Below are 25,935 nucleotides of genomic sequence, written 5' to 3'. Positions count from 1 at the left end.
GTACTTACATCTGACAAAATAGACTTTAAAACCAAGGCTATAGTAGGAAACAAAGGACACTACATAATGATGAAGAGAACAACCCAAAAAGTGGATATAACCCTAGTAAATACTTACGCACCCAACAAAGGAGCACCTAAATATGTGAAGTAAATCTTGATGAACATAAAGGGAGAGACTGACAAAAATAGTCATAGTCAGAGATTTTTAGCACCCCATTGACTTCAATGGATAGATATGCCAGACAGACAATCTAAAAGTAGACAGTAGTCTTAAATGACACACTGGATCAAATGGATTTAATTGATATTTTCAGAGCATTTCACCCCAAAGCAGCAGAATGTACATACTTTTCAAATGCACGTGCAACATTTTCTAGGACAGACCACATGTTAAGATACAAAACAAGTCTCAATAAATTTAAAGAGATTGAAATCATATCAAGCATATTCTCTGAACTTAATGTTATAAAACTAGAAATCAATCACAAGAACACTTAAAAACACTCAAAGGCATGGAAGCTAAATAACATGTTATTAAACAATGAATGGGTCAACTATGAGATCAAGGAAGAAATCAAAAGCTACCTTGAAACAAATGAAAATGAGGACACACTAATCCCAAGTCTGTGAGACACTGGTAAAGCAATCCTAGGAGGGAAATTCATAGCATTACAGGCCTATCTCAAAAAAACAAAAACAAGAATAAGCTCAAATAGACAATCTAACTTCACACTTAAAGGAATCTGAAAAAGAACAACAAACAAACCCCAATGTGAACAGAAGGAAGGAAATAATTCAAATGTGACTAGAAGGAAGGAAATAATTCAAATTAGAGCAGAAATAAATAAAATAGTGTAAAAAAGAAAAAAGATAAAAAAGATCAATGAATCCAAGAGCTGGTTCTTTGAAAAGATAAACAAGATTGGCAAACCTTTAACCTTCATCAAGAAAGAAAAAGGACTCAAATAAATAAAATCGTAACTTAAAGAGGAGGAATAATTGACACCAAAGAAATACAAAGGATTGTAAGAAAATATCATGAACAGTATATGCCAATGAACTGGATAACAGGACAAAACAGATAAATTCCTGAAAACACACAGCCTTCCTGAACTAGATCAGGAAGAATCAGAGAGCTGAATAGACAGATTACACCCAGTGAGACTGAAGCAGTAATGGAAACCTCCCAATACATAAAAGCCCTGGACTGGTTGGCTTTACAGGTGAATTTTACCAAACGTTCTGAGAAGAACTAACACTTCTCTTTCTCAAAACATTTCATAAAATTTAAGAGCAGGAGGGCTCCCAAACTCATTTAATGAGGCCAGCATTATCCTAATTCCAAAACCAGATAAAGACAGAGCAAAAAGGAAAATTATTGGCCAATACCCCTGATGAATACTGGTGCAAAAATTCTCCACAAAATATCAGCAAACCAAACACAGCAATACATCAAAAAGATCATACACCACGATCAAGTGGGATATATTCCAGAAATGCAAGGTTGGTACAACATTTACAAATCAATAAATGTGATTCTCCACATAAATAAAATGGAGGATAAAGATCATATCAATAAATGCAAAAAATACATTTGATAAGGTCCAGTGCCCATTTATGATAAAAACTCTTAGCAAAGTGGGATTAGAAGGAACATGTGTAAACAGAATAAAGGCCACATATGACAAATCCACTGCCAGCATCATATTCAACAGGAAGAAACTACAAGCATTCTCCTTAAGATCGGGAACAAGACATGGATGTCCACTTTCATCTGTCTTTTTCAACATAGTACTGGAAGTCCTCGCCAGAGCAATCAGAGAAGAAGAAGAAATAAAAGGCATTCAAATTGGAAAGGAAGAATTAAAACTGTCATTATTTACAGATGACATGATACTCTACATAGAAAACCCCAAAGATTCTACCAAGAAGCTACTAGAACTGAAAAATCAATTTGGCAAAGTAGCAGGACACAAAATTAATATCCAGGAATCAGTTGCATTTTTATATGCCAATAACAAACTAACAGAAAGAGAAATTAAGAAAATCCCATTCACAATTGCTCTAAAAAAATACCTAGAAATAAATCTAACCAAAGATGTAAAGACCTGTACTTGGAAAATTATAAGACTTTAAGGAAAGAAATAAAAGATACAAATAAGTGGAAGCACATACTGTGTTCATGGATAGGAAGAATTAATATCATTAAAATGTCAATACTACCCAAAGCAATCTATAGATTCAAAGTGATTCCTGTCAAGATTCTAATGATGTATTTCACAAAATTAGAACAAATATTTCAAAAATTTATATGGAACCACAAAAGGTCCCACATGGTAACAGCAATTCAGAGAAAGAAGATCAAAGATGGAAGAACCATACTATCCAATATTAAACTATACTATAATGCCATAGTAATCAAAACAGCCTGGTACTGGCATAAAAACAGGCACATAGATGATGGAATAGAATAGAGAGCCCAGAAATAAATCTATACCTTTATAGTCAATTAATATTTGACAGAGGAAGTGACCACATACAATGGGCTAAAGACAGTTTATTCAATAAATGGTGCTAGGAAAATTGGACAGATACCTGCAGAAAAATGAAGCTAGACCTTCTTCTTATACCATACATAAGAACACAATGGAATTCTATGCAGCAGAAAGAAAGAGGGAGCTCCTACCTTTTGCAACAACATGGATGGAACTGGAAAGTGTTATGCTGAGTGAAATAAGCCAGGTGTTGAAGGACAAATACCATATGACCTCACCTTTAACAGGAAGCTAAACAACAAAACAAACAAGCAAGCAAATATAACCAAAGACACTGAAATAGAGAACAGGCTGACAGTGACCAGAGGGAAGAGGGGAGAGAATTTCAGAGGAAATAGGGGAGGGATTTAGAGGAACATATATAAAGGATACATGGACAACAACTGAGAAGGGTGGAAATGGGAGGGAGGGGGGAGCACGGGGGATAGGATGGGATGGGAGTAATAGAAAACTGTACTTGAAAAATAATTAAATAAATTTTAAAATAACTTAAAAATATATATAAATAAATATTTAAAAAAGAAAAAAGAATAAACTCAAAATGGATCAAAAACTTAAGTGTTAGACCCCAAACCATAAAAATCACAGAAGAAAACATAGGCAGCAAAATATCAGACATTGCTCATGGCAATATTTTATCAGATACATTTCCCTAGGCAAGGAAAACAAAAAATAAACAAATGGGACTACATCAAACTAAAACATTTTTGCACAGCAAAGGAAATCATCAACAAAATAAAAAGAACCCACAGAATGGGAGAACATATTCACTGAGATACACCTGATAAGGGGTTTATAGCCAAAATTCATAAAGAACTTACAAAATTCAATACCAAAAAAATAAACAACACAACTAAAAATGATCAAAAGACCTGAATAGATACTTCTCCAAAGAAGACATAGGAATGGCCAATAGACATGAAAAGATGCTCAATGTCACTAGTCATCAGAGAAATGTAAGTTAAAACAATAGTCAGATATCATCTCACACCTATCAGATTGGCTATCATCAATAAATCAACAAACAAGTGCTGACAAGGATGTGGAGAAAGGGGAACCCTTTCTCACTGTTGGTGGGAATGCAGACTGGTGCAGCCACTGTGGGTAGCAGTATGGAGATACCTCAAAAAATTAAAAATAGATTTGCCTCCAACCCAGTGATCCCACTAATTAGGAACCCAAAACACTAATTTGAAAGAATATAAGCACCCCTATGTTCGCTGCAGTGTTATTTACAATTGACAAGATATGGAAGCAACCCAAGTGTCCATCAGTAGATGAGTGGATAAAACAACTATGGGGCATTTACACAATGGAATACTACTCAGCCATAAAAAAAGAAGAAGAAGAAAATTTTACCCCCTACAATAGTATGAATGGACCTGGAGAACATTATGCTAAGTGAAATAAGCCAGTCAGAGAAAGACAAATACCATATATTCTCACTCATGTGTATAATATATTGAACAAACTGAACTAACAAGGAAAAAAGAGACACACTGATAGATGGAGAGCAAATGACAGCTAGTTGGGTGTGGGGGATAAGGTTAGGGGTGTGGAGGGACTGAGCAAAAAGGAAAAAGAACTCATGGACAGCAGTGTGGTGATGGCTGGAGGAAGGGGGTGTTATAAGGGGATTAAGTGATAATGGAGAAAATATAATAAAGATTAAAATTTTTTCAAAAAGAGCCTTCTTATTCATACTGGCTGTAGAGAGGCCTGAACTCCTTCCTCGTTCCTGAACACTTTCCAGTGGCTAAATGCAGGCTTTCCTATTGGACCTGTCTTTCCTGCTACTGCACAAAGCAGAAGTATCACTTCTACAATCACCCAAATTCTTGACACAAGGGATGTACAGATGACTAATAAATGATTATGAATCACTTCATATGTGTATATTTTAACAGAAATTTATGATGCAAACATAGCTGATTATCTATATTCTCACCAGCAACAGCCACCTGTGTGTTTTCTTTAATATTCGGCAAGAGCAAACATCAGAATTGCTCAAAGTTTCTCTTCTAACATCTGCACACGGTTCTTAATTATAATTAATTTATATGCTTCAAAGGACATTGTGGGCAGCCCTGCTGAAATCCAAACCTTTTGAAACAAGATTCTGATTATTACCATTTGGCAGCAGATTAGGGCAATTGCATGTATTGGTTTAACAGCAAAATAGCACTTTAAAGTGTTAACAAAAATTATCGGTTTGTCACTGACTATTAAGGGGGAATGAACAGTGAAAATGGGTGGTGGATGATAAAAGGAGAAGCACAGGAACAGGGCAGCAGGAAAATCGAGGAGCAGGTGAAAGAAAGGTATTGGGAGGACAATGATCAGCCAGGTACGAGACGGGGACCACCAGACCGACCCAGAAAACACGGGTGTTCTGAGCTGTAGATACACAGTCTGTGCTAAAATAGATTTCAAATCGGGGTGCCCCCACCAGAAGATCTGCTCTACTGTTTAGGTATATTCCTAGTCACCGCAACCCTCCACAAAACCTCTTCTGCAGACTCAGCAAGAATAATCATGCTGGGTTTGGTGGAAAGAGCATAGCTTCTGAGTTGGGAACACAGGCTTTACATTTATTCTTAACTTGCTGTGTGATCTTGGATCAGATACTTTACTTCTCTGATCCTCAGGCTCCTCATTCGTAAAAGATTATATAACTGCTTTCACAGGATTACTGTGAAGATTGACTCATTTGATAAATGTTTATTGAATGTTTTCCGCATGCCAGGGAATGTGCTGGGAGATGGGATCCAACATTGAATGGAATTCAGTCTACAAAGAGCCTCTAGCCTAGAGGCCAAGGCAGACAAATAAACAGGAAATTACAGAATGATGTGGTGAGTTTATATAGAGTGTGCCCAGTGCTCCACAGGAGGCCACCTAATCCTGTCTGGAAGATCAGGAGAGTAACAAGCTAAGTGCTAATAGATGAGCAGGAAATGTAATGAAAACAATAGGCTGACATTGCAAAAATAATAAAATATTAATTAGAAGGGTATTATGATACAGTGAAGAAGAAAAGGACCTAGAAGTCAAAAGGTCTAGAATTGAAACTTGGCTTTAACACTTAACTTTGCCTGAGAGGAGGGGAGGCAGTAGCCTAAATTATCCTGACCCCATCTTCTTCATTAGAAAATGGAGATTAGTATCCTCACCTCACAGAATTGTTGTGAATATTAAAAAGTTTACTTGAAAGCATCTAGCACATAGCAGGCACCTGATATTTATTCATTGGATGTGAATACACTTTGTTCAGAGACAGATAAGGAGCTTCTCTTGCCCTGAATTACTTGGATGAGTCAGACTCCTTCCCTCCCACCCCGCTCCCTAACTTTGGTACAATTTCTACTGACCTTAGAAATAGGTCATTTTTAAAAGTTAGTCTCTGTGTAACAACCTGATTTTCTATATAAACAGTTCATGAAATAGATTTTAAATCATAAAGCCAGCCAGCATCTACCCCCCACTTTCCTCCTTCCCCAGCAGCCACCAAATAGCCATCAAATTTTGTGCAAAGTAAAAGGACAACTTCAACGACATCAAAATAGTCACTTCTTACCTTTGAAATTCGTATCTTCACTCACCAATAATGATTCTCCCTGCACGGAATACAGGCAAGAATCCGTCCTCACTACCTTGTCTAGTAAGACAGCTCTTCTTGCATGCTCTGATGAAGTGAGAGCAAGGATTACATGTTTTCCTTCTCGATCTCCAGTGCTTAGCAGAGTGTCTGGCACATGCTAAGTCCTCAATGAACATTTGTTGATGACACTAATGAATGAACCAAAGTACCAAAGAACACCAATAATGAGTTGTCTTTCTCTATCTCTGCTGACACATAATTGGAAGCATTGTTTTAGGTCCTGCCTTCCCAAGGGTTATAACGTGAAGGGAAATCCCATAAACGCCAATACCATTTCCAACTTATTGGTATTATGTAAGGATCATTCCTAGGTCAATGTTGTTAGCTGATAATTGCCAATCTAGCTGATTGTTTCTTTGCACATGTACACGTGTGTATAAATCAATTCCTATGTGTCTATGTGTACAAATTAACCCTCTTTCCCTTGGTCTCTCCATTCTAAGATGGTTCTGCTGATGAAGCATGACACCCAAACATGATTCAGCCTTCAAGCAGAGCCTAGTTCTAAAACAAGATTCTGATGCCAAAAAAGACCTCAAAGAGAGCATTGGTAGCAAGGCCAGAATCCATAGGGAACAAAAGCCACATCATGTGAGCTGCCTGGTCATCAGGCCAACTCTAGATGCAGTCATACATTGCTTAATATAAAATGCCATCTTTATTATTGGCAACAACGTACATCTCTGTCATACGACCAACCATACCTGAATTCTGAACTCGCTTAAACCCTTCTAATATCACATGTGGATCTGGACACCTACTCCGAGAATTAATCATAAGTCGAAACCTCTCTAATTTCACTTGCCCTTGCTCCTCTCTCCCCCATCCTCTCAAATTACTGTATAAGAAGAACGCTGTAGTACAAGGGACAGAACCGGGGACCAGGAAACCTCAGGCCCTGTTACAATCCTGCCACTGACAAGCCAGAGGACTTAGAATTACTCAACCTCTCTGTGGTTCCATTTGTTTGCTGTAACATAAGAGAAATAAAGTGGCTGCTCTCAAAGTCTCTTCCAACTTCAAAATTCTGTGAATCCTTGTCTTGCATTCCCCACTCAAGATTGCTTCTCTACTCTGAACCCTGGGAGGCTGACCTGTTTGGAGCACATCAATGGACTGCTAGTCCCTGGCCTCCAGTTGGGTTTGACTAATAAAGAGCCCAGAGGGAACAAGAAGGTTAAGACTAGGGACCTCTGTGCTTCCTCCCTGTCGGATCACTCTGGGTTGGATGCATCACTTGACCAAAGGTCATAGCTTCCATAAAGCATCCCTCTCCACACATCTCTCTCCACGCAGCTGCCCCTACACATTCCAAAATTTGCTCCCACTTTCCTCCTTTGTTACTACAGGTGGTGGCAGCTCCACCAAGTTGCTTCTAGCTCAAGGACACTCTACCTCTTCTTGTGGTTTCTGTGCATTGCCCACAACTTGGTGGTCTTTTTTCTAAGCCCTCTTCAAGTTAAACAAACTGAGGGTGCCATCTGTTTCTTGCTCTGATCATAATTGATGCAGATTCCCTCCTGCATGCCACAGTAATGCCTAGGAGCCTCTCAGGTTTCAGCGGCAGAAGCAGGACCTGAGTGCTACCACCACCGGCCTGCCTCTCCTGATCATGCTGCACGCTTATCCTTAGATCCTAGCCAGCAGCATTATAAGCAGTAATGCTCTTTGGGAGCCTGGAGCTCTGTGAAGAATAAATAAACATCCGTAGAATATTTCAAGAGAAAAGCCTTGAAAGTGAGGAATGTAAAAGAATTGGGAATCAGAAAAATACACTAAGCAATTATCAGAATTACTACAAGGCACAATCCAGAGAAAGGCAGAGCATTTTCATGAAGGAAAACGTGTTCATTAAGTTGGACTTCACAGTGCTACAGAAACAAACTGGTAATGAGCCCTTATTTTTTTTCTTTTTTTGATATGATCAGAACCTGCTTCAGGGAAAACATAAAGTTTTAGAACCAATTTTCACTCTCAAATTATAAGCCAAATTTTAAACAAATAAGGACAGCGGCATAAGAAAACATAAAGGTGATATTTCTAGGAAACATATGACACTTAACTTTGTATTTTTTTCCTTAACATGTGGAAAAAAATTAGTGAAAAGGAATAAAAAAATATTTGTGAATTCCTTGCTATAACGATAATAATATAGTTATAATTTGGCCACCCTTCACATTTTATATTGTTTTTAAAAAGCAAGTAACTGTTCTTTCGCTGCATCCAGCATTTTTACAGATAGAAGAGCATGTACATTGGTCCTAAATTGCCATGTTCCACATCACCATAGAAATAACAGGGCGGGGACAGCTGGCACACCTGCACCTCCTTTTCCATGCCCTGCTGAGGCCAGATGAAGCTCTTCCCTGGCTCAGCTCACCCACAGGTTGAGCCAGAATCCACGGGCAGAGATCTGCACATACAGACACAGGGAGTACACGCTCAGGGTATCTGCAACTTTCCCATTTTAAATTAGATTTTGACATCTGAGATGATGATGTTAACTAAACTACGTGGTAATCATTTTCTAATATGTATAAGTCAAGTCATTATGCTTACACCTTAAACACATACAGTGCTATATGTCAATTGTATCTCAGTAGAACATGAAAAAAAATAGATTCTGAAAGCAAAAAACAGGAGTTACAACCTCATACCAGTTCCTATCCCTCTCCTCTCAAAAGTCCCAATTTTTATTGAGGTCCCATCATGTGAATCACAGCAAAGTGTTTCAGGGAGTCAAGACTTGACATCTGCCCACGGGACTGTCCACTGCAGCATGGAGATGCAACACACACGCCCCAGCACTAGACCTTCAGATACCTTGAAGGTGATAAAGAAGTATGAAGCCCATCAGAGAGAAACTGCTCTGAGCTTAAATAGTGAGGGCAACAGTATCCAAGATGAAGAAACTGGCTTGAGCAAAAGCACTGAAGTGATGGCACTGAGGTGGAAAAGCAGTGAGGCACAAAGCTTACCAAAAATGGTAAGCAGCCCTGGCTGGTGTAGCTCAGTAGATTGAGCGCGGGCCTGTGAAGCAAAGGATCAGGGTTCGATTTCCAGTCAGGGCACATGCCTGGGTTGCAGGCCAGTTCCCAGTGGGGGACACATGAGAGGCAGCCACACATTGATATTTCTCTCCCTCTCTCCTTCCCTTCCCCTCTTTCTGAAAATAAAATATTTTTTAAAAAATGATAAGCAGAGTGGCCTGGCTTAAAGAAAGCACTCATGGAAAGAGCAGTTGTGAGATAAAGCCGAAAAGGTATGCAGAGGAATTTGGGTGCTCAGCTCAGGCACTTAGCTAGAGCAGTGACAAGAAACGATGGGAGAACAGGAGGGAAAGGAACTGATCCCTGGTCACTAAAACCAGTTTATTTTTGACTTTCATGGTGAATGAAACTGCAGCTGCCATCAAAACCTGCTCAGGGAGTCAACTAGACTAAGCTTATTACATCAGAGAAACTCCTTCTCTGCTTCTGGATAATAGCCACCACTGTTGAGAAGTTAAGACCCCAATTTTGTAATGATTAAGGAGCCCAAGTGCTTATGAAATACCATTTACTGAAGTGCTTTTGATTGAAACAGTGTTCATGGAGACAGTTCTCTTCTCAACACGAACATTTCCTGTGGCAATGTGAACCTGACTACGACGACCCTAGACTGCTGCCTGAAAAAAAGACGTCCCTTTCTCCTCTCTTCTCTAAGTCTACTTCCTCCGCTCTTCCTGTTTATTACTTTCACTTGCTCATTCAAAGGCTGTTCCCTCTGACAGCTGTCAGTCTGTTCTCTGGATTGGAGACTAGACTTTGGCAGGTGAACACACAGTACAATGTACAGATGATATATTATAGAATTATACACTTGAAACCCGGATCACTTTATCAACTAATGTAACCCCAATAAGTTCATTGAAATCCTTCATCTTTAGGTAGCCTTTTTCTTTCTTGCCTCATTTTGGCTGATAAATATCTATAAGGTTTTATGTGAGTCCAGTTACACAACAGGAATGTGTGTGTGTATTAAAGAGAGAGGAAAAATATCTCACTTTCAATGATGTTGCCTCTCCTACTCCATCCTCTTCATTTCATTCGTCACCTTGCTTCTTAAGTCTGTCTTCTCCTTTCCTTAAAATTTCCTCTTCTAGAATTCTTTTTGGGTGACTTCATACCTTCATCCATTCTATTTTACTAAAACTATTTTGACACAAGTCACTAACAATATGTTCATGAACAGCTCCAGTTGCCTCCCCTTTTCCACTGTTCTAATTTTCTCCGGCTGTGCTTGACAAGATTTATCACCTGCTCCTTCCCCATTTCACCAGCTCTCTCAGCACTTAACCTCTCTCTGCCTTCCCCTGGTCTTCTTGCACCTGATGGTCTCTGGGGGTCCTTCGTCTGTTCTCTCACCTTCTCTGGACCGCTCATTTTCTTTCCTTATCCTGTCTCTTCACAGGGCTTCATTTCCACCCAGAATTTAACCACGACTCCTACACTTCCCCCTCCCCCAACAGAGCCAGTGACTCAAATCTTATTCATTCCTAACCTTTAGAGAAAGGCCTAGTTTTACACTTTTATACATCTGTTTAGTTGCCTGGCATCACCTCAAGGTTAACATGTCTGAACGTTTTCACAGCTCTCCACGTGCCCTTGTCATCTCCCTTTGTCTAATTTATATTCAGGTCTAAGTCAAACCTGTTACCTTTCTGTATTCTAGCCCCAAATTCTCTCTGCACCAACTGATGCAAAGTCCTAATGTGTTCACACAGCCATCCTTCTTCTGGCTTCTTCTCTCATTCCACATCAAAAGATCCCTCATCAGAATTATCTTCTGCACCAAACTACATTTTCTTTCTTTAAAACCTGACATCTTATTTCCTAGTCTCCTCTTCCCTTAAGAGTCCACATAGAGATGCAGTGATGTAGTTTGACAGAAACATGACTGATACACTCTGAGCTCCACAAAGTTTGATGAGAGGAGATGCTAAGCCCTTAACTGGCACCTAATTAATCTCATGCCTTGAAATTCACTCATTCTTCTACCAGCCAAGCACTTATTGATTCCCACACCAGTTCTCCAAATCTGTTTGTCTTCTCATCCAGAGTCAACAAGCTCTTTCTTACACAAATCTATCCAACAGTTAGATGAAAAATTATAAAGAGCTCAACTGGTTACCCACGACACAAGCTATAGCATGTATACCATTTGCCAAGAAGAAGAGGACACAATGGGTGTCCCGGGTGATCCTGGGCTTGTCAAGAGCATTCTCCAAGATCCACACTTTGGACAAAACGGAAGCACTCTGGCAGAGGGTGTGTGAGAGGCGAGGGGACGGAATGAAGTACCTGGGAGCTCCCTGGAGTTGGTCTGGACCAAAGCAGGAATTCCAAGCTAATCAAGGGGAAGAAAGAGCCCCCAAGTTGGCCATAAAGAAAACCAACAATTTTTTTTCAAAATTGGCAAACGTAATCTATTTTTAAAAGGCACTAACAGTGGGAAAAGCCCTGAATTTCAAAAAGATTTATGTGACCTTAAGCACATCACTTAGCCTCTCTGAAGCTCAAAGAAGTAGCTTCTCTTCTAAATGTGAACAAGAATGCCTACTTCACAGGCTTATGAGACTAATATGAGGAAATAGGTATGAATGTAGCTTATAAATTGAAAGGTGCTAAGCAAATGTAGACATTTGTTATTACTAAATGAAACTGACAAAGTACTCATTCATGCATACATCAGCATGTAAATTTTAACTAATAACAAAATTCTGTTTCTTAGGTCTAGTTTACTGAGATGTAATTTAGAAACATTCATATTCACCCCTTTAATTATATATTCCTATCAGTTTTTACAAATGTACACAGTATGTAAGCATCACCATTATCAAGATAATGTTTCCATCGCCCTAAAAGTTCCCTCTACTCCTTTGTAATCAACCCCTTTCCCATAGAAATAGATTAGTCAGAGTCAAAAAACTGATTTAAGTGTCAACTAAATGAAGATGAAATTTCTCTCTAAATTGTAAGCACAAAAACACATATTTAAGATCTTCCTACCTACCTAGGTGTGGTTAGAAATTCCCCCATACTAGTCTTTTCTCTCTATTACTGTGAGAATTTTTACTCTTCTTCCTTCAAGGACCACTTCACTCTCCACACCAACTCCCTTCTACCTTGCTGGGGGCTGCCATCGCTGCCCCTGCCTATGATCCACCTTCTGAACCCAAATTCACTCACCCCTGCTGCCAGCTACAGGGTTTGAGAAGTACTGATGACAAAATCTAAAGGGAAACTTAGCTAGGCTTTTATATATGTTGGCTTGGAAATCTACCGACCTTCCTAAAATTGGTGATATCCTTAAGTTTTTAACAAGAGTCTCCAAAACTGACTTTTGGAATACAGTTGATCATAAAACAGACAATCCATGCACAGAGTGGGGGAAAAGAAGGGCAAGGTACATAGTTTATGAGAGAACACATATTTACTGCAGTGTTTCTCCAAAAATGATCTGCAAGCAATTTGCCTGAGAAACACCTGATCACTTGGCAAAATCTGTGGGTATCCAGGCCTGACCCAGGTCAGGTGACACAGGGTCTCTGGAGATAAAATTTGGGAATCTGCGTTTTTCACAAATGCCCAAGGGATACTGTTGTGCACCAAAGACAGAGACGCCTTGATTGGAGAAGAGCCCTGGCGGAGAATCCAGTCACTCCCCAACCAATCCACCAGTACACACAAGTCTCTGAGCAGTGTTTTCTAAACTATGGTCACGACTAGTCTATTTTAAGGGAATAAAATAGATCAGTTCATCTCATGCACAACTCTTCTTTTTGTGCACGTTCAATTTTATTAGATTTTAAATTTAATTTTTTATTTTTATATGAATAATTGATTTAGCTTATATAATCTGACCTAAGAGCTAAAAGACTTCTTCTTTCTTTAACAAAACCTAATGAACTGTATGATCTTACCAAAACAATAAGTTGTGACTTAACAGCATTAAATTTTTATATATAATATATCTCTACTTCCCCTAAGTGGTAGTTTTATTTTTATTTTTCATGTACAACTTTCCAGAATCAGTTCATCTCATCAGTTCACCTCATGGCTTTGAAAAGCCACAGAGAAATTCACACAGAAGCTGCCTCGGGAGAAGCACACGATACATCACCGTCCCCACGGCGCCACCTCACTCCACCCACTCTGCTCCCTGAACCGGGGGTGGGTGTCTAACCAATCAGAAAAACTGGAATTTCAATGCAGAGAAGCTAAGTAAGTTATCTGTGGGCCATAGACTTTCAAAGTAGCATAGACTTGCGGGCTTAAGGCTATGATTTGGGGTGAGCGATTCTGAGCTGAGGGGTGCTGCTAAGCAAGTGGGAAGGGCCAGGTGGCAAAAAGAAACAGAAGATTGGCAAAGACAGAGAGGCAGAGACAAGATGTCAGACTTCCCACAACCAGCAGAGGAAGGAGGCAAGGGGTATGACTGCCTTGGTTCTTGCAGGCTGTGCAGTATTTTCCCTCAACCCCACCCAGGTTCCTCTTGAGGCCCATAATCCCAGCCCTATAATAAACCCCCACCAACCCAAGCCAGCTTCAGTGTTTCTCAACCAAATAATTTGGGGTATGACAGTACCATAATGGAGGTACATGGAAGAAATCCTCATTCTTTAACACCTATGTAGTACTTCCTGTGTAATATGCATGCTCTAAGTGCTTTATATGGGATAATTTACTTGATTTTTACCCAATCTGATGAGGCAGATGCTATTATTTTTCCCACTGAACAGATGAATAAACTGAGATATAGACAAGTTAAGTACCTGACCCAAGGTCACACTGCTTCTAAATGGAGGAACTAGGATACAAACTTAGGCAGATCTCTCTAGCACGTATGCTCCTAATCTCAACCTTATACAGCCACTCAAATAGGGAGCAGCCAGCATAGGAAAGCTAATTAAGTTTCAAACTGGAAAAATTATTACAAAAATAGCTGAAATGCTTTTGAAAAATCTTTCAATGATACCGAAGAAACAAAAACAAATAGAAGACAGATTTTACAAATTTGAATAAGTCACTTTTTAATAACTTTTTACAAAATAGGTAACATTGCCCTGGCTGGGTGGCTCAGTTGGTTGGAGCATTGTCTTGTGCACCAAAAGATTGTGGGTTTGATTCTCGGTCAGGGCGCATAGCTGGATTGCAGGTTTGATCCCTGCTTGAGGTGGGTATGGGAGGCAACTGGTGGATGCTTCCCTCTCACGTTGATGTTGCTCTTCCTTTCTCTTTCTCTCTCTCTTTCTGTCTCTCTCCCCCTTCCCGTCTCTACAAGCAACAGAAAAATGTCCTCAGGTGAGGGGAAACATTTTTTAAAAAATATGGCATGAATGAAAGCAGAAAAAAATTAAATTAAAAAATCAAACTCTTAAAAGAATAATTGAATTCTTAGTCAATGCAACCTGCTTTCAGAATACTTTGGGGATTTATTTCAGTCTTACTTACACTTACCCACTCATCTGGGACAAGTAATAATTATGCAAAGTGAGTAATGAAGACTGGGAGTTTGTGGATCTCATGTATTTTATTTCATTGGAGCAATCTCAAAAAGGGGAAAAGGCCAAGAAATGCTTCTCTGGGCCAATAGCTCTTAGGAATTTACTCCTGAAGCCTGCTTTGTGGCTGGGTATCTTATTTATACAGCACTTTCCCTCTGAAATGTGACAGAAATCATATCGTATCCTCAAGCGTATGGTGACAATGATCCTCTGAGTTTCTGTGGGCTTAGCCTTGGACTGATAAGGTTCACAGTCCACCTGCATTCACTTTTACAAGCAAGTTGACTCCACTGTCCCAATTCCAAGCCAGCTGAGCAAACAATAAAATAAGCTGAACTGGTACTGGAAAGAAGGCAGAGAAATGAGAGAGGAAGAGGGATTACATGAAATGAGTATAAAAGAAGACAAAGAGACAGTTGTGTTTGACCCAAAATGAATCTATATAACATCTCTAGCAAAGAAAAGAACATAAAAAACCATCCATATTTGAGCCCACTAAGGAAATCTTAGATAAGCATAGTGTAAGTACTCAACTTAAAATTTAGTGCTTCATCTGCCAACTACTTTATAAATTGTACCTAATGAATTTTCATAAAACCTTTGTAAAGTATGCATGTATTAAATGCCCATTTTATAAATGGACAAACCAAGAGCAACAGGTGAAGTGACTTACCTAAAAATGAAGAGGGAGACTAGAATGTCAAATCAGAATGTGTATAGCAGTAACGTATTTCCATTCCCCAAGACCATGCCAAACCCATATTTTTCCAAATTGCTTTTGTTCTCAACCTCCTGAAGTTTATAGAATGGCACCAACAATGGATTTGGGCACCCAGTGAAATGAGCATACACCTAGCTTTCACTCAAATGACAAAAAAAAGAAGTGCATGTCTCACCATATGAGCCTGGGAAGCAGAAATACCCAGTAGTAACAGACACAGAGATGTACCATCAGGGAAACAAAGCTCATTATCAGTCACCTACATTTCTCGGCCTTGTTAGTCAGCAGACTTTGTCTTTCCTAAGCCTCTAAGCAAAGCCTGATGAAGGCAATAGTCTGGGACTCTCCATTTCATGGGGACTGAAATGGTTCCTACCCTCTGTCATCACCGCCTGGGAGGAACTAAGACCCTGCTGCCCACCACTGGCCTCTGCTGGGCTGATGCTGACCAGATGGCTGGCCCACCTCACCACCCAGATCTACAACCTCCCGCTTCAGCTACAAGCTTGCCTTAAACTCCCGCCCACCAACCATCCATCCCTGATCCTCCACTTGGTGCTTGCCAGTTTCTTCCTTCCAAGAGAATAATGCAAGGCTCTCCAAATTCTCAGTAAAAGATGGATCTGGACCTGAGTTCCTTGTGCCTCTTTGGATCCTATGATCTGGTGCATCTTCCATTCCATCTCTTTTCAAAGCTATTTCCACTGCTGGATCGGCCCTACTCTCCCTGATCTCACTCATCACCTTCATCCCCCATTTTACCCGATGCCTACCGCCACCATCCATGGCATCTTAAAGTCAAATCTTCATAGGCTGTGGACTTGAAACATTCAGGAGGTTGTTTCAACACTAATAGGAATGGATGTCCTTGTTCCTGGATATTTTGCTACTCTTGGTCACCAATGCACCATTGTTTCCTGCAGTAATTTCCTCTTGCCCCGTCTGTCTGTTCTGTCAGACCTTTTGGTTTTAACATCCTGTGAAGTTTGCCCACCTAGCTATCACTTCTAGAAAGGAAAAGATTTCAGGAACTTGTGCACTCTGAATCGCCTACATATCACTCTATAGCTGCTGAAGGCCACACTGGGGGATTTGTAAACTGCTTGCCTAAACTGGGTATTAAAATCTGACTGTCTGCTGCTTACTGGTTGGCCGGTGCCACCACCACCACTCCGCCTGACCAGGCAGCACTGGAACGTCCACGTAAGTGAGGCCAAGGGGCACCAATCTGGTCGGAAAAGAAGCTAGAGCACTTGTCATAAAGTAACATTTACATAGCAAACATGAGAGTGTTTCATGTTTTATCTAGAGTATAGGATGTCTCTGGAAAAGGTCCAGCCATTGTTAATACAACAAGAATGGTTTACTCAACATCAGTGTAACCTGGCAGCCAAGGAGAGTGGAGTGGTGCACATGTGTGAATGATGACGACTTAATTGTACTAGTCACTGGGGCGTTAGATGCTGTTAAGTGAGCATGTGTATGGTGTGGCCATCGCATTCAAACTGACTGAGAGAGTAGAGAAATGAATCTGTATCAGATTTTGCACTAAGCTTGCACGTTCTTCTGCAGAAACTATTCAGATGATTGGGAAGGCTTTCAGGGATGATACAATGAGTGCAGCACAAATAAAAGTGTGGCACAACTGCTTCAAAGGTGGTCAGGAATCTGTTGAACGTGATCCATGTTCTGGAAGGCCCGCCACAAGCAGAACACCTGAGAATGTGGAATGTGTACGGGCTGCAGCCAACAAAGATTGATGACTGACAGTGAGAGAACTAAAGCTGATCCGGGATTCCAAAAACCACTGTGTCTGAGATTGTGACGCAGGATCTTGGCATGAAACGTGTCGTGGCAAAGTTCATTCTACGGCTTCTGCTCCCAGAGGAGAAGGAACATCGTATTGCAGTTGGGAGAACTGTGTGAGGTCCCAAGGTGCCTACTTTGAAGAGGACTGAGGTGTGACTGCCCTATGTACAATGTTTCTTATATCTTCTTCAGTAAATATCTCTACTTTTCATATTACATGGCTGGATACCTTTTGGACAGGCCTTGTATGTTTATTGAGAGGAGGTGCTGTAGGAAGACTTATAGATATATGGGATTGTTTCCCCCACATTCCTTCTTGGGTAACATGCAGATTGTCCACTATGGGAGAGAGGCAGTACCCTGGGCACCATGGTCTCTGAAGAGGCAAACTCATGGGCCCAGGGCCCAGCTGAGCAGGCTTCCTTGGTAGGTGAGAAATTCAAGAGCAATGGCTTTCCCGTTCTTGCACTCCAGCCAAACCACTCTCTGCTCTCTGTCAGTACTGCTAGTGCGCAGCTTCCGTTAGCTGAGTGACATCTTTCATGTTCTGAAACGTGACTTTTAAACATGCTATGTATTTCATTTGTGCAATGCCCAGGAGACTGAATTGGAATACAATTGTGGCAGATTACACAATTTACTTTACATACTTGAAGATAGAGCCCCTTGAACTCAGTATGTAAATGCATGTGGAGAATATGCAAATTTATGGGTTTTGCCAAGACTGGCATTTTTCTTTTAACGGGACTGTGATTCCTATTCAAGAAGAAAGAGCATCTTCCTTGCACTCCCCTGCATCGATGTTCCCCCCTTCCTCCTTTCAAAGTCCTGACCGGCTTGCAACTTCATTGAGCTTCAAAGCCCTAAGAAAATTACAGGCTCCACTGAAATACATTTAAACGTATAATGGTCATTCCAAAACATTATTTAGTGGCTTTCAATAGGTGAGCTACAAATGCAATGAGGGCCACACTATTTCACTGCCAATGTGGAATTTTATCCTTAACATTATGAAATCTGACAGTCTCCCTAGTAATTTGAAATTTAAATGTTCTCAGGTACTGTACAGATACAGCCAATACAACCTTTCTAAAGGAAAAAATGCAGTTTACAAAGCTTTTTAAAGTAAAATTTACAAAGATTCTGGTAAAAGGTATCAGACTGGCTCCTGAAAGCTGAATTCCTTATTTAGCCTCAGAACAGTCCATTGCATGTACCTTGCACGTGTTTCCAGAGCCACCACCGCCATCACCATGACCATCAAACTACAAGGGAAAGATGTGTTCGGACCCAAGACAAGCTACTGAGGAAACTGATCAAATCCAACAACTATTGACCTACAATGTTCAAGGCACTCTTTTATCAAAAATATAAAGGTAAGATAAGTCTTGTCCTTTAGAAGTATATAATCTAGTAATAACAACAACAACTAATATTCACTTAGCACTTACTTTGCACCAGGTACCATGCTCCATACTCAACATGGGCACATCACTAGTTCTTCACATGACAGTCATATTTGCCTAAGATCTTACCATTAAAATTGATAGAGGCCAGATTCAAACCCCAAAAAACCATCCTAGTAATTCATATACAAATTCATAACAAATAATTGTTAAATGAACTGAACTGAAATTTCATAGGCTAAACACAACTTCCCCAAAGAACCAAGGTGAGGTGCTTAAGTTAACTCTAAGAAACAGTTTTTATTCAGGGCTACAATAACACAGGGGAAGAAAGGAATCCACCTCCCAATGGCCTGGTTCTAATTTGTATTTATTCTTATATGTCAAATTCAATAAAATATCCTCATGGTTCTCTAGTCCTAGTGCCCTTTTAAAGAATACTATTTTATTTGTTTTTTAATTTTATTTATTTATTTTTTTAGAGAGGGGAAGGGAGGGAGAAAGAAAGGGAGAAAAACATCAATGTGTGGTTGCCTCTCACATGCCCCCTACTGGGAACCTGGCCCACAACCCAGGCACGTGCCCTGACTGGGAATGGGACTAGCGACCCTACTGTTCATAGGGCAGCACTCAATCCACTGAGCCACAGCAGCCAAGGCTAAAGAATATTATTTTTTAAAACTATTTCCAATTACTATAATGAAATATCACATTGGGCTACAGTATCCCTCCTATGTTAGGAATACAATAAATGAAACTTTCTAAGTGATCCAGGGGGCGGGTGAGGGCCTAAGATTCCCAGGCACTGTGAGCCAAACAGCACCCGGATCATGATGAGGCCATACCTCCTGTTCTCTCTATTCTCCAACAATTGTTCTTTCCTCTTAGTTCTGCAGAAGTGGTAAAAGCAAGGCAGAGACTGCCACCTTGGACAAAGGCACTTCTCTTAGTTAAACACAGAACACTCCTGTAGCACATGAAAATACGGTGGGGCTCCAGAACCCCCAACAGGAGTCCCAGGGGCCAACTGTGTCCCCATTAATCACATACTTCTCTTGAAATTTCTACAGGAGTGAAGGTTATCTAGTTAGCCCTCCATGAAGACACAATATGGCTAAGGTTTAAAAGAATGAATCCTAAAACTTGATAAAAACTGGTTCACCTGACATCCTGAAAACACATTCTCTTTCAGGGAACCAGTGGATTCAGAGCAACAGTCATCAGTGATGACTGAGCTCAGCTGTGACCTGACCAAACCCACCCCACCTCATCCCTTGAGGATCATTCAGTTGGTCCTGGGCTTTGTTCAATATTCAAATGACCTGATCAACAATGATCAATGACTAGCACTTGGCTCATATCTAAGTGCTTTTGTACAAATAAATTTAATTAAATTGTTGCAAACAGCTTTTGAATTACCTCAGAGCAGCCATATTTTAAAATAGCAAACACACTCTATTTCAACACGGTTATCAATAAAATATTCCTGATGCCTGTACATACATTGATGTCTAATTATATGGCCAACTACCAAAGAAATACGTGTTCTGTTTTTCTTAGGGTGGTGAAGAATGATGTGGAAAACAGATGGTGGGAGATGGAGGGTGGGAGCAGAAACCATTAAAAATTGTATTTCCAAAACAGTTTTTAGTAACACAGAAAAATCCTTAACTTGTGATGTTCATTAAAAAAGCAATATGAACTCCAAATCAAATAATACATAAAAACAAAGGAGAAAATATGACAAATTATTAGATGAAAAACATTCACGAAATTCTTTATTTAATCACTATTAACTAATGCGAACTTGCAAAAACTTAAGAAGGTTACAGACGCCACGTGTGAGGTACCTGGAAATCTGTGAAATGATATATATGAGCACACCTCACTTTATTTAGCAGACCTGTGCCTGGAAAGCTATACATAAAACCCAATTCTATAAGCCTATTCCACAAATATTTGAAAGCCATATACTCAGAAGCACACCATGACAGCTTGCTATTTAAAACTATGATTTGAGAATCTAATGTCCAATAGGAAAAAACTCAACCAAGAACAAAGAGAAAAGCAACTTAATATGACATTTTTAAAAGAAGAAAAAGGTTTGCACTCATCTGATTTATATACTGATAACAGAAATTATGTTCATAATAAAAAACTTAAAATGTACTGCAGAGATGAGCAGGAATTTCACAAAAGGGAAACTAGAGATGATTAAAAAACATGAGTATTACCACTAATTACAGAAATAAAAATTAGCACTGCAGTGGAGTACAATTTTTACCTATCAAATGAGAAAGTCTTTATTTAGTGTTTAGAGAGGAATAGCTAAGACTATGGTAGGAAAAGGCTCTCACATATTGCTATAGGGAGTGTAAAGTGATTAAAAATAACATTTTGAAAAAGCCATCCGGCATTATAGATCAAGAGCATTCTTAAAAATGTTCATACCTTTGACGTTGTAATTCAATTTCTGGGAATCTGTCCTAAAGAAATGATGTAAAATACAGACAGAAACACTTTATACACCAAAATGTTCACTGCAGAATCATTTGTAATAGTGAAAAACTGAAAGCAATTAAATGGACGACAGTAAGAAGGTGGTTAAGTAAATTATGCCACAGCTGTACAACAGAATGCTAAATAACCTAAAAAAATTATGTTCACCAACAATTTTAATAATATTAAAAACCTCTCACGCTGCGATGTCCAATAAAAAAGCAACACAAAGAATAGTATGATTCCATGTATATAAAAACAGGAAAAAGTGCTGAAAGGAAATACACCAAGTTGTTTGCCGCAATTACTTTGTTAGAATTTGAGTGACTTTTTTTCTTCCTTCCTTCTGCCAACTTTTCCATTTTTCCCCAAACATTCCACAATGAGCTTGTTACTTTAATAATCAGAAAAAGTATTAAAGTCATATATTACATATATTTCAAGTATTTATACCAGCAATTTAACAGAAAAAGATAAAGAAAAAAAGGAAATTGAACTAAAGCAGAGAAACAGGTTAATCGAATATCGGCCTCTTCCTGTCCCCTTTTAAGTACTGACACTTAATTTTCTAAGGCTATTTTGTGATTTATAACAATTGCAAGCATATGAAATATTTACCCCATTAACTGAATAAAATTAAGTTAAGGCATAAATCTGTCTAGAGTTACATATTTTCTGCTTCTGACTTACAGCAACCACATAATGAATCATTTCGGAAAGAATCACTTCTGCAAAGTGAAAGTCATGACCTAATTCTGAGTTATCGAGTTTATTTGAAGTGCTGCACCCTGGTCTGGGTGCATATAACAGCATGTGTAGACTGTGTGAGTATCATGAATGTGTGCACATCATGTGAACACATAATAAAGAATATAAGGGATATTAAGCATCCTTTGGGTATAGTTCAATCATCTCTCACATGCCAAATGAAGAAACTGAAGCCCAAAGAAATTATAATTTGTGCAGGGTCACTTGGCCAGCCAGTGGCAAAGCCATTGTGGCCATACTACCTCTCTGGAGGTTTTCCACTAATCTACATTGCCAAGTTTATATGCCAGTGCTATAACTGTAAGAAACTGGAAAGTTGAAATAAAGTTGCAGTAACACTCAACTCTCAACCCTATTCAGGAAATGAGCACTTCAACTTGAACCATTCTGCAAAGTGAAGGGACTTCAAAAGCTGTTGAAAGTGTGTAGCTCAGCTCTTGGATTTGTGTTTAATGGTTCAGAGTGGCCACTAATCGCTAAATTAGCAGAATAAACTGAAAGTAGAGACTAAAGCAGTGTGTGCGTTGTTGGCGTTCTAAGATGAAAATAGCTCTTTCCAAACTTGAAAGGTCAAAAATTATATACAAGTTCTTGAGAAATGAGAGAAAAGTGGGTTAATAATGTAAACTGAACTCTGCAGATAATAAATATTTTACTATCCCTGCTTTGTGATTCTTGGTGACTGTGATTAGCATATGTAAAGTGTTTCAAGGTGACTAGATAACAAGAAAACCCTGAGATCTGAGGGCTTCAGAAAAATATAGATCTTTAGATCTTTTTATGCTCTGTCAGTTCCTCTAACTTTGGGTTGTAAGGAGGAGTGTTTTGGCTTAAGATCTTTATGCCTGTTAATCGGCATATTAATGTATGTAGCAGAAAGACATCTAACCTCCCTTTGTATCCAGTGGGCTTTTATTAAATATATGTTTATGCATATTATGGTGCCTATTTTATAGTTCATCTACACTATTTAGGCAAATTTCATGTGCCAATATTTCCTATAGAGAGAAACTCAATATTGATAAGACAACAGAAAATAATGTGGGCAAACAGCAGGTCGTAGTGAGATTTCAGAGGAGATGAGAAGCGTGTAACCGAGGGCGCTACCGATGCAGTCTCCTTTAATTGGCAATAAACTCAGAGCAGAGATCGTGCTGAGGGAAATGAGTAATAGTCAGGAATACATCAGCAGTACACAGCTGATGAAGTACGGTTCGGGGTGAGCTTGGCTGTGACAAGTCCATGGAGAACTGTAACTAAAGACCAAGTCAGACATTTAGAATAGAATCCAGAAGAGGGTAGGTGTCCAGACAGAAAAGCCAAGAAACAGAGTCAGTCCTTCAGACGGGCTGCAGTATCACACTGGCAAAAACCCGAAGGGCATGCCAAAAACCCGAAGGTATGAAAATATGGATGAGTTAAAAGAGCTCTCATTACGGCCATAGTGGTGTGTGTAAAATTTGAAACACGTATCCAAAATGAATGTAATATATAACTACATGGCAATGATTTCCATCAGTCATACTAAAAAAAGCCATTCTATTATCTTACTGTACTCACATGGTGACCTCATGGCTCTGTGGACAAATGAAGCCCTTGAAAAAGAAAAGTCTAGAATATGAGATGTGTTTGGGGGAGCTTTATGGGCAAGTTGAATTATCTACTACATATTCCACTATCTAGCAAGGATTCTGAACAGAGCTAGCATAGCTAAATGACCTTGAGTTAGCTGTTAAAACTTTCTGAGTCAAAGTGTTCTCATCTCTCAAATGGAGATAATAATACCCACCTTGTAGAACTCATGTAAGATTTAAATGAGCTAATGTATGCAAGCTAACCCCAAAAATGCCTGGCACATCTGCCCCCACAACAGATACTATTTATGTTAATGATGATGATAATGAGGCTGTTACTTATCTAAAATATTACAAACATTTAAATTTCTCCTTCCCTTGTTCTTTTCAATTGCCCTAAAAATAGGCATTATTTATCTGACTCTTCCCCTCCCTAAACTCTCTGAGAAACAAACAGGAACTATGGAAAAGCCTGATGTGTTGAAAAATGTTTCGCCACCACAGCATACCTCCTCAGAGCTTCTCACATAAGCCTCTCTCACATCTCTCCCCTACTGAGGGCAATCTCAGCCTCAGATCAGCCAGAGACTTACTGCGGAAATTATTAAGACTCCCTACTCCTAATCCCAAGGTCCTGGCAACGCCAAAAGGTACAAATGAGCAAGCTCAGAGGAGAGAAACACCACCAATGTGTAATGAAGAAAACAGTCAGAAGACCCCCATATCTTGAATATCTGAGAAGAGTACAAATTAAAATATTAATCTCCTTACCTATCATTTCCCAGGAAAGGTCTCCTGAAGCCTTCTGCATTCTAGCTCTGTGTGCAGTCTATAGGATTCACAGGCTCACCCATTAAGTCAGAAGCCCTTAGGCCCTTGCAAGTAACTGGCTACAAGATCACAGACAAGACATTAATCTCTCTGGGCCTTGTAATCCCACTCTGGAAAATAAGAATGTAATATTGGGTAATCTTAAAGGACCAAGATAGATAGGTAGAGACAAAGATAGATAGACATTTAGATATATGATCGACAGATGATAGATATATAATGAGACCACATTTTTTATGGGGAAAATGAATCTAATTGAGTATGGCTTAAGTATTTAGTTTTATTGGAGAATTAGTCCTCAGCACAGATTATTTTAGTAATTTGGTCTCTATCGGAAATGAAAACACTACATGCCAAAACTTATAGGAAACAGAAAAGGCAGTACTAAGAGGGAAGTTTATTGTTACAAACACTTAGATTAAAAAGGAAGAAAGATATCAAATAAACAAGCCAACATTACAATTCTAGGAACTAGAATAAGAACAAGCTAAACCCAGAGTTAGCAAATGAAGGAAAATACTAAAAACTGGAGCAGAAACTAATGAAATAGAGAAGCTAAAAACAGAAAAAAATCAATAAAGTGAAGAGTTTTTTAAGAGATCAATAAAATTGAGAAACCCCTGGCTAGACTAAGAAAAAGAGATAAGACTAAAATAACAAAAATCAAATGAGAGACATTATAACTGATATCACAGAAATAACAAGGATCATTGAAGACTACTATGAATAATCATTCACTAACAAGTTGGATAATCTAGAAGAAACGGATAAATTCCTAGTAACATATAACCTACCAAGACTGAATCATAAAGAAATAAAAAATATGAACAGACATATAACTAGTAATGAGACTGAATCAGTAGTGAAAAACCTCTGAACAAAGAAAAGCCATATGGCTTCACTGGGGAATTCTACCAAACGTTTAAAGAAGAATTAATTCCAATCCTTCTTAAACTTTTCCAAAAAATTGCATAGGGAACGCTTCCGAAATCATTCTATGAGACCAGCATTACCCCTATACCAAGACCAGACAAAGATAACTGCAAGGAAAAGAATAGTACAGACCAATATCCCTGATGAATATTGATGTAAAAATCTTAAAACAAAATATTATCAAACTGAATTAGCATATCAAAAGGATTATATGCTCTGGACAGGAGGCTCAGTTGGTTGGAGCACCTGACTAGATGCACCAGGGTTTTGGGTTCAGTCTCTGGTCCCCAGTTGGGGCACATGCAGGGAGCAATCAATGAATGCGCAAGAGACTGGAACAATAAGTAGACATGGTTTTTTCTCTCTCTTCCTCTCCCTTCCTCTCTCTCTCTAAAACCAATTTTTAAAAAAAGATTATATGCCATGACCAAGTGGGATTTATTTCTATAATTCAAGGATGATTCAACATACAAAAATCAATAAGTATAATACAGCACATTAACAGAATGAAGGACAAAAACCATATGATCTCGCTTTTTTTGCATCTCGCTTGATGCAAAAAAGCATTTGATAAAATTCAACACTCATTCATGATAAAAACACTTGACAAACTATAGAGATAGAATAA

This window comes from Sturnira hondurensis, unplaced genomic scaffold, assembly GCF_014824575.4.
Source record: "Sturnira hondurensis isolate 20B ecotype Veracruz unplaced genomic scaffold, ASM1482457v3 Scaffold0021795, whole genome shotgun sequence".
In the NCBI taxonomy this organism is placed as follows: domain Eukaryota; kingdom Metazoa; phylum Chordata; class Mammalia; order Chiroptera; family Phyllostomidae; genus Sturnira; species Sturnira hondurensis.
Note: the sequence above shows the minus strand (reverse complement) of the source record.